This window comes from Capricornis sumatraensis, chromosome 10 (genome assembly GCF_032405125.1).
Source record: "Capricornis sumatraensis isolate serow.1 chromosome 10, serow.2, whole genome shotgun sequence".
NCBI lineage: Eukaryota > Metazoa > Chordata > Mammalia > Artiodactyla > Bovidae > Capricornis > Capricornis sumatraensis.
The window spans coordinates 39,586,286-39,597,295 of record NC_091078.1 but is presented as its reverse complement, the minus strand read 5'-3'; positions in this window follow the sequence as shown (position 1 = coordinate 39,597,295).

The following is an 11,010-nucleotide window of genomic DNA, read 5'->3' as shown; positions in this document are numbered from 1 at the left end:
AAAGCAAAACAAAAAATAAAATTCTATAACGTATTCTTCAATTGCAAATTTTCTCATTCTTAAAAAACAAAACAAAACAAAACTTCTGCTAGGCATATCACGCACCATGAAACAGTGGCCCAACGTTGCCAGATGCCAGTCATGACTCTTGGCATCAAACACACCCCTAGTAGTAAGGGATTCAGCACCACACCATCGTGACAGCTCTTTTCACAAGTACTCAGTACTGTGTGCATTACAAATGTTGAAGAGCAACAATAACAAAACCTCTACTAGTCATTTCTACCAGGGTTACCAGTTTTATACATTTGTGCGTGCTAAGTTGCTTCAGTCATGTCTGACTCCTTGCAACTGCATGGACCAGAGCCTGCCAGGCTCCTCTGTCCATGCGAGTCTCCAGGCAAGACTACTAGAGCAGGTTGCCATGCCCTCCTCCAGGGGATCTTCCCAACCCAGGGATCAAACCCGAATCTCTTATCATCTCCTGCATTGGCAGATGGCTTCCTTACCATTATGCCCCCTGGGAAGCGCCAGTTTTACACACATTAAAGCAGAAAAATAAGTGAGGCACACTCCACATAAAAGCAGTTTAACATTCAGTCAGAGTTACAAATACCACGGTGCTGACTGTCTTCCCCGAGGCCCATGCCCTGCAGCTCCAGCAGGAGAGAATGCTCTGACACTCACACCCAGCATGTGATGGGAGCCAAGGCTAAGGGCACACACATGCTGCCTGGACCTGCGGATGAGGCCGGCGCTCTCCAGACCCAGAGGACAGACCTCCATCAGAGAGACGGGGGCTGCAAAGGGGAGAAAACCACACAATGGGACCCAGGAACCAGGGGCCGCCCTCTAGCTCCTGTTGCCGGGATCCCCACCATCACCCTCATCAGCACTGGCAACATGGCTCTGCCTCAATACTCGGAAGCAAGGCATCCTCACCAGTTTCTTACACACAAGGATGGTTTCACGGCCCTGCCCCAGTACTCGGGAAGCAAGACGTCCTCACCAGCTCCTTACACACGAGGATGGTTTCACGGCTCTGCCCCAGTACTCGGGAAGCAAGACGTCCTCACCAGCTCCTTACACACGAGGATGGTTTCACAGCTCTGCCCCAGTACTCGGGAAGCAAGACGTCCTCACCAGTTCCTGACACACGAGGATGGTTTCACGGCTCTGCCCCAGTACTCGGGAAGCAAGGCATCCTCACCAGCTCCTTACACACAAGGATGGTTTCACGGCTCTGCCCCAGTACTCGGGAAGCAAGACGTCCTCACCAGCTCCTGACACACGAGGATGGTTTCACGGCTCTGCCCCAGTACTCGGGAAGCAAGACGTCCTCACCAGCTCCTTACACACGAGGATGGTTTCACAGCTCTGCCCCAGTACTCGGGAAGCAAGACGTCCTCACCAGTTCCTTACACACAAGGATGGTTTCACGGCTCTGCCTCAGTACTCGGAAGCAAGGCATCCTCACCAGTTCCTTACACACAAGGATGGTTTTCAGCAATACGTCCTTACCACTTCCTTACACACGAGGATGGTTTTCACGGCTCTGCCTCAGTACTCGGAAGCAAGATGTCCTCACCAGTTCCTTACACACAAGGCTGGTTTCACGGCTCTGCCACAGTACTCGGGAAGAAAGACGTCCTCACCAGTTCCTTACACACGAGGCTGGTTTCACGGCTCTGCCCCAGTACTCAGGAAGCAAGACGTCCTCACCAGTTCCTTACACACGAGGATGGTTTTCACGACTCTGCCTCAGTGCTCGGAAGCAAGACGTCCTCACCAGTTCCTTACACACGAGGATGGTTTTCACGACTCTGCCTCAGTGCTCGGAAGCAAGACGTCCTCACCAGTTCCTTACACATGAGGATGGTTTTCACATACAGAAGATTCTTTAAGGAAAACTGAAGGGAATCCAACTTAACAGCAAGGAGTCCACGCTGGTCAACACCATGATCTAGATCTAAGGGACCAAAACAAAGCCCCGCCCACCACGTCCCTGTCACAGCTTGTAAAGAAACGCTCCCTGCACTCTACTTCGAACGGTACTCAATGCCAGTCACAAAATCCCAGAGACTGAAAGCAAAAGTCAAACCTAAGAGGAATTGGGCTACAAAATAAACAAGTCATTGGGCTGATAGCTCACAACACTGATAAGAGTCTGTATGCAGACTGGTGAAAAGTTATGAAAACAAACCCCAAAACCTAAGTTCTAAGTCCCTTCTCTCATAACTGCAATATTCCTGTGAGTGACTGCACTTTAACAAATGAAATAAAAAGCTCTTTTGCCCCCCCCAAAAAAAGAAGAAAAGAAAACCTGAGCTGACTGACAGAAGCAATAGGTAAAGTGACGCAGATGAAAACATTAGAAACCAGTCTCTCTTGTGTGCGAGTCTCTAAAGATCTAACGGCTTAAATGTTAGCATTCTAAAGACCGTGCTGTAGCATTCACTGGAGGTTAGTACAGTGGTACCGAGCAATTTGTAATTTTAGAAGCTCCTGTCTCTTGGAGCAAATCCTATTTTGATCAATAAAATTAGGAAATATCCATGTGTAGACAAATACAAGACGAAACCAATAATAGGACAAGGAAAACCCTTGAGTTGCTTAAAAAGAACAAGAGTAGCAATCCACCGGTCTTTGTGTTCACGCTGTAGTTTCAGTCATGTGCAACCCTTTGCGACCCCATGGACTCGAGCCCACGAGGCTCCTCTTTCCATGGGATTTTCTGGGCAAGTATACTGGAGGGGGTTGCCTTGCCCTCCTCCAGGGGATCTTCCTGACCCAGGGATCAAACTCGAGTCTCTTGTGTCTCCTGCACTGGAAGGTGGGTTCTTTACCACTAGCGCCACCTGGGAAGCCCTCATCCTTCTTTTTATAGTTCCTATATTAAATATATAGTGGCATTCCCAGATAAAAACATGAAGCCAAACAGGATGCTTCCTGAACTGGGAACATTTTTAATTTTCCTGACTTAAAAATTCCTAAAAATTGACATTTCTGCCCACCGTCCTTGTTTGACAGGAGATTTTGTGTACGAGTGGCTGTGGCATCAGCAGAGGTTAGACCCCCAGCTGTGCAATCACTGACTGTGTGACTTAGGCAAGTAAACTGAAGTTTTTGAGCTTCAGTTTTCTCATCTGTAAAATGGAGGTAATGACAGAATTGACCTGAAGATTAACCCTGGTGATGCAAATGGACCTCAGAACAGCGCTTCCCCTGAGTGATGAGTTCGACAGTCCTCAGCTCAGTTTCCTCCTGAGCCTAACACTCACCTAACATGTGACAAGCTATCTCTAAAAAAAGTGGTTTCATTAAAGTCACCCTGGCAAAATAAGGGAAAAATATTCTGGGCGTGACCTTTTTAGTCAAGTATCATTGAAGTTATCTGTGACAGTCTCCTGCATCCCATCAGTGACTAAATGCTGGCTTCAATCCCCACTGCGGGTGTTAGTTTAGTCATTAAGTCATAGCTGACACTTCCTACCCCATAGACTGTAGCCCGCCAGGCTCCTTCATCCATGGGACTTTCCAGGCAAGAATACCGGAGTGGGTTGATATGTCCTTCTCCAGGGGATCTTACTGACCCAGGGACCAAACCCGTCGGTCTCCTGCATGGCAGGCAGATTCTTTACCAACTGAGCCACCAGGGAAGCCCGCATTAACACTTGCTAAGTATGAATCCCCAAAAGTCTCAGTAATGTCACAGGCAACAGTGTAAGCTCAAACACTCCACTCCAGCGCCGGTCACCAGGAAGGGCTTGGCATACCTGTCTGCCATGAGGGTAACAGGACAGACTCCACAGCTGAGGCGGAGGAGGAAGGGGCCCAGAGGAGGTTCCGGCTGTTTCCAGCACAGCCAGCCTGGCGTGGCCCAGGCCCATCTCTGAACCCCACAACCTGACACCCCCTTCTCAAAGGTAGCGGAGGGGAGGGACTGACCTGAGTAAGAGCTCACACCTAGAGAATGACTCAGAAGAGGAGCGCTGCTAACACAGCGATTTCTGCTCCTTTCAAAGCACCTTCTTCCAGGAGAACACACCTCTGGGACGCACAGACCGCCTTTCCAAAAAACCCACAGCCACTTTCCACCAATGGTACTCAACCGGCATAACTTAAAACTCAGTACCTAATCTTGCTGGTGTCAAGCCGCCCAGACAAAGAGACTCACTCTAGAAAACCTGTCAGCGCTTTCCTTAGGCTCGTATCTGCTCTGCATAAACCTGGAATCCCCTAGGTGTAACGAGCTGCCACTGCACATAAGCCCCAGAATGCACGCATACACTCGCATCGCACACACGCACCCGAGAAGAAATCGCTATTTCCAGACCTCTGTGTCCCTTAGAGGGGCTGTGGCTAAGCGGTAAAACATCTGCCTGCCAATACAGGAGACACAGGAGATGTGGGTTCCACCCCTGAGTTGAGAAGATCCCCTGGAGAAGGAAATGGCAACTCACTCCAGTATTTTTGCCTGGGAAACCCCATAAACAGGGCAGCCTGGTGGGTTCCAGTCCATGGGGTCACAAAGGAATGAGACCCAGGGGTTGCCTAAATTTGGGGTAGAGAGCTCAACCTCTCCCTGACTTGCTTTACCAGTCCACTAAGAATGCCATCGTGGGCGGGCTGACTCACCAGGCATGAGGAAGACAAAATCTGACCTTGGTATTTAAATCTGCAAGCTGTAGAATATGAAGTAATTTCTCCTAGTTTTGTCATCTGCTCAGACCAGGGACAGATACTCCAGGGATACGAGTTTTGTCTGCATTGCTTTCAATGCATCCTAAACCTGTCTGACCTTGGCTGCGAGTGCTAACTACGCAGTCTGTCTATGGCACCCTGGAAGGAGCCGCCCCACCTGGGCCCCTCTGCAGAGCAGACAGGCAGTTCCTCCACTTGGCGTCTGCGGTCTGCAGTCTCCAGCCCTCTCCTGAGTTTGTCATTGTAAGGAAAGCAGCAGAAGCCCCGGACGAAGGTCCCAGCTATGAATCATATCTCTCAGCTCAGGGTGGCCAGCTGACTTCTCAAGCAAGGCCTTGAGGGTTCAAAAAGAGTCCCTCCCAGTACTCCATCCAGGGGTGAAAAGATGCTGAGGTTGAGGGTCTCGTCAAACGTGAGGCCAGAATACTCCATCTCAGTTTAACTTCCTCATTTGATAGATGAGGTGGAAATGAAGTGGATTCCTTAGTCACGCTGAACCCAGAAAGCCCTTTTATGAGGAGCGGTGAGGGCTGAAGAAGAGATTTCCCTTCTGCACTACTTAGGAAGGAACTTCTTGGGCGATTCAGTACTCCACAGAGGGAATCAGGGCCCAGATGGCCTTAGCCTTGAACCATGACCTTAGAAACCCCGTGCATCACTGCGCTCAACCCTGAGCTGGACGGAGAGCAGAACACTCTCACTCTACGTGCGGGAGAGAAGCTGAACGGACTGAGGAAGCAGCTCTTCCTCAGCTCTGCATGCCCCATCCGCAGCCTTCTGGAAGCCCGGAGCTGCACCTTGGGGCCCCGCGTCCACCCACCAGGAGCCTGAGGATGGTGCTCAGGCATCAGAAGGCCCCAGTGACCTGGCAACCAGAACTGCCTTGATTCTACCAGGTTTCGTGATGAACTGCTGTTTTTGTGCAGAGGGGAAGGCCCAAGGAGGACCGATCTGGAGACCCGTGGTGCACCTGAAGGCCTGCACATGCTCCCTGGGTGCGCCATGGCAGAAAAAGCCCAGCCAAGCCCCAGTGCCAAGGCCAGAGCTGGGCAGTCCATGGCATCAGCCTCTTTTCTCCCCGTAACTCACAAGATCGTATCAACAGCACTCACTGGGACAGCCAAAGAGCAATGAAATGCACAGGCGTCTAAATTCCCCTGAATCCTTTTCCACACTTTCATTTGCGCAGCTGCACCCCTGCACTGTTGCTTCAGACACCACCTGTTCCCTCCCTGCAGACAGAAACCCCACAGGCTGAGGACCCTGAAGTAAAGAGGGAAAAGAAATATAAGGACAGAAGTCAGCCAGGGTGTCTCCACTGATACACAGAAGAGTTCCAAGAAAACAGCTCTGAAGTCTACCAGATAAGCTTAACCAAAATACATCTGAACATGTAAAACCCCTAACAGCTTCCTGCATTCTAAGATCTCAGTGCCAATAGGAGTTTCTTTAAGAAATGATATCAAGAATTGATTTTTTTTCTTCATCTAAAACACTGTCAGGTTTACTGACAGTGGACAGCCCCTAAATTATTTTCTTGCCTGTATCTGAATCTATGTATTAAAGTAGTAAGTTAACACAATAACTCTTAGACAATAAAAGTGTTCAGCAGGATTTAGTCTTTATTCCTTCATCAACTTACCTGCTCCTTGATGCTTCTAATTGACATCGATGAAGTTTAGGGCAGGCTGCCCCCTAAAATGTCACTTTGGCATTTTATTATTTTGAATTAAAGTTATTTGAGAAACAGCCAGTACAAGAAGGACACTCTGACCCTCCTTTGTCCCCTGGAAAGCAAGAAACAAAGCTCCCATGGGAAACATCCTCCCTGTGCCCGGAGGGTGGAGGGCATCCTTGTCGCTGGAGAGCGGGAACTCGGGCAGAGGAAGCTGCATGAACAACTGCGTTGCTTCTTCATGAATCTGCTACTCCAAGCCTAGACACTTTTTGTTCTGTCAAACCTCCACAAATAACTGTTTGTCTAAAAAGCCATGTACATTTGCAGCAATATAAATGGCCCTAGAGATTATCATACTAAGCGGAGTCAGTCAAAGAAAGACAAATACTATATGATATCACTTATATGTGGGATCTAAATTACTACACAAATCAAACATGTCCATGAAACATAGACCCACAAACACAGAGAACAGACTTGGCCAAGGGGGAAGGGAGTGGAGGAAGAAAGGATTGGTAGTTTGGGGTGAGCAGAAGCAAGCCAGTACATATAGGGTGGATGAACAGCAAGGTCCTACTGTACAGCATAGGGAAGTATATTGTATCCTGTGATAAGCTGTAATGGAAAAGAATATGAAAAAGAATATATTTACACCTATATACCTGAGTCACTTTGCTGTACAGTAGAAATTATCACACCATTGTAAGTAAACTATACCCCAATACAATTTAAAACAATAAAATAAAAAGACATGTAAACAGCTTGTTTGGGTCACTTGTTAGGTGCCATACCTCTGGGGCCTCTGTGTATGAAATCAGTTTTTCTCCTGTTAATCTCTCTTATGTCAATTTGATTATTAGACCAACCAAAAGAATGCAGAAGGGAAGAGGAAAATTTCAAAAACCAAAGAAATTGTGAAAGAAAATCACACCAACACTTTGAGAAACCAGTCTTCACTGTACCTCACAAACAAGCTATCACCAAGATCACTTCCTATCTAAGAACGGTCCATCTGCTTGACCTGGAGGAAAGACAACCTTGATACTACAGATAAACAGAAAGCAAACGGGGCAGGGAAGCAATGTGCAGGCTTCAGCTGAGCCTCTAATCTCTATTTCTGTTTACTGTTTTAAAAACACCTACCCAAACCCGTAACAGACAACACAAAATGCTTTCATTCCTTTTTAAAAATCGTGTTGAATCTAAGAAAATACCCTCTGAATATTTAGCATTTGCAGGTAAAGATGTAGTAATTTGGGAATTTCCCGGCAGCCCAGTGGTTAGAATTCAGCACTTCCAATTCAGGAGGCCCTGGTTCGATCCCTGGTTGGGGAACGAAGATACTGTGTACTGAATGACACAGCCAAAAAAAAAACACACACACAAAATGTGATCATTTAAAGCTATTAAGATAAATACAAATAGCACTGCTACCACTTACTTACGTCATCGTGGGAAAGTGGCTCAGACAGTAAAGAATCTGCCTGAAATGTAGGAGACCTGGGTTCACTCCCTGGGTTGGGAAGATCCCCTGGAGAAGGGAATGGCTATCCACTCCAGTGGTCCTGCCTGGAGAATTCCGTGGACAGAGGAGTCTGGTGGCCTATAGTCCATGGAGTCGCAAAGAATAGAATACAACTGAGCAACCAACACTTTTACTTTTTCTCAGGGCTTCCCTGGTGGCTCAGAGGTTAAAGTGTCTGCCTGCAATGCCGGAGACCCGGGTTCGATCCCTGGGTCGGGAAGATCCCCTGGAGAAGGGAATGGCTATCCACTCCAGTGGTCCTGCCTGGAGAATCCCATGGACGGAGGAGCCTGGTAGGCTACAGTCCACGGGGTTGCAAAGAGTCGGACATGACTGAGCGACTTCACCTTCACCTACTGCTTAAAAAGGGTAAATTTCATTTTATAGCGAGTTAAGCTGCAATCAGATCATTTCAAAGATACGCAATGTAAATAACAGATCCTGCAGTTTTAACTAATTCAAATTTAAATCTATGTCATATGTGGTCCATTTAGTCAAGGCTATGGTTTTTCCAGTGGTCATGTATGAATGTGAGAGTTGGACTGTGAAGAAAGCTGAGCACCGAAGAATTGATGCTTTTGAACTGTGGTGTTGGAGAAGACTCTTGAGAGTCCCCTGGACTGCAAGGAGATCCAAAGAGTCCATTCTGAAGGAGATCAGTCCTGGGTGTTCACTGGAAGGACTGATGCTAAAGCTGAAGCTCCAATACTTTGGCCACCTCATGCTAAGGGTTGACTCATTGAAAAAGACCCTGATGCTGGGAGGGATTGGAGGCAGGAGGAGAAGGGGAAAACAGAGGATGAGATGGCTGGATGGCATCACTGACTCGATGGACATGAATCTGAGTGAACTCCGGGAGTTGGTGATGGACAGGGAGGCCTGGCGTGCTGCGATTCATGGGGTCGCAAAGAGTCGGACATGACTGAGCGACTGAACTGAACATGTTTGAAAGTGTGGGCATTTCATCCATTAGAAATTATTCATCTCTAGTAGGTCCAATCATATGATGATTGGAAGCAAAGTGCACCTTTAAAGAAGTTCTCTTATATATGGTTCATAATTATTTTGTCTTAAAGTTCTAAAATGCATCAACCTCTGATAATAAACACAGGACCAGAATAACCTTCATGAAGCACATGTCTGATCATCACAGTCCTTCAGAACTTATTAAAACCTCTGGTTGTTTGCCTTTGCCACAGATCGAACACAAATTTCTCAGCATGGCTATCAGGAGCCCCAACAACCCAACGCCAACCCCAATCTATAGCATTCCTGGCTATCCAAGAAGCCAGAGTATCAGTCAAAGGAACTTAAGCCAAACTGCACAGAGGGATGGGGAAAAAGACACAGTTGCCTCCCATCTATGGGAAGTCCTATCAAGGTGTCTCATTTAACTCACACAGCAATCTACTGCAGAAAGAATTAACATCATGTGTACAAAGGAAGAAACAGATCAAAAGTAGCTAAGATCACACAACTAGGAAATGATCAAGCCAGTGTCTGGTGGTCTGGGCAGAGCCACCTCATTTCCAGGAAGCCGCTGAGCCCCCCAGGAACTGCTCCTTTCTCCTACTCACAAGTAGTCCTCCCAAAGTCTATGCAAACCACCCAGGGCTGAGAACAGAACAGACTTGTTTGTACACAGTGGCATTTGCACATGACAAAAATCAGGCTTTGCCACCTACTAATTCCCTTGGCGACAGCAAAACAGCTATGTTTTCCAAGAATCTGCAAGAAGCTATTTTAAGTACATTTCATAAACGTGTGCTCCTCCAGGACGCTCACTCAGCTTGCGACAGCCCTCCCCAGGATCTCTGTCCAGCACTGGCCAACCGCCACTGCGTCTGAAGGCAGGCCCACAATCGGCTGCTGGGAGGTCAGACTCGAGAGACCACGGCAAAGCCACAGCACTTCTGTTTTCACCTGAGGTCTATCCAATTAACAAGAGAAAAATGTGCCGTATATAAATAAGCGTAACTTGAATGATTTCCTGAAAGATATTTTTTATCATGATATAAAACAATTGATGCTTCAGAAGATTGGAATTTCTAACTTTGCCATAATATTTTCCTAACAAATGTTTTACATATGGCCATAGGGCTTCCCTGATGGCTAAGACATTAAAGCGTCCGCCTGCAACGCGGGAGACCCGGGTTCAATCCCTGGGTTGGAAAGATCCTCAGGAGGAGGAAATGGCAACACACTCCAGTACTCTTGCCTGGAAAATTCCATGGACAGAAGAGCCTTGTAGACTACAGTCCATGGGGTTGCAAAGAGTCGGACATGACTGAGCGACTTCACTTCACTTCACAGGCATCCCTGGTGGCTCAGTAAGTAAAGAGACCACCTGGGTTCAATTCCTGGGAGAGGAAGACCCCCTGGACAAGGGAATGGCTATCCACTTGAATTCTTGCCTGGGAAATCCCACGGACAGAGGCGCCTGGTGGGCTGCAATCCATGGGGTCACAAGAGCCAGACATGCCTTAGCAACTAAACCACCACCATACACGTAGAGGGATACAGAAAAGCATTTGCATTTATTTATGTAAACCCAGCCCCCTTCACAAATCTTCCTTCTTTCTGCTATAAAAATTATATTTTTATCCGCATCTACATGGAAGAGGCATTGAACTGTTTCCACGCTCTGGGACATCTTGGGATACAGGGAATGTTTTACATGATTTATTTTCTAAATATGAAAGTGCTTAAATGACAATGATGACCTTAACCTCTCCAAAATAATATCTGCCCTAACATACATGAAACAAGCTTGGTCAATGAAGTTAAGAAGTATGATAGCTGGAATCATAACAACAGCTGCAAACATCCCCACCTGCTGAGTCAGCCTATTTCACTATCAAAAGGCACCTAATAACAACCACAGCAGTGGTACCAAGTCTTCCTAAAGGAAAAGAGACAAACGCACCCCAGTGTCTGGAATATTCTCAGGCTCTTATCTCAATCAAAACAAGCTCCTAAAACTGGCCCCCTTTCTCTCAGGCTGTAGTGTACCCACTCCCTGTATGTGAGCATGGAGCCCTCTGCACTCTGGGTAAGCATGGGCATTTTTTTTAAAGGAATTATCAGGACTCACACATCTGTA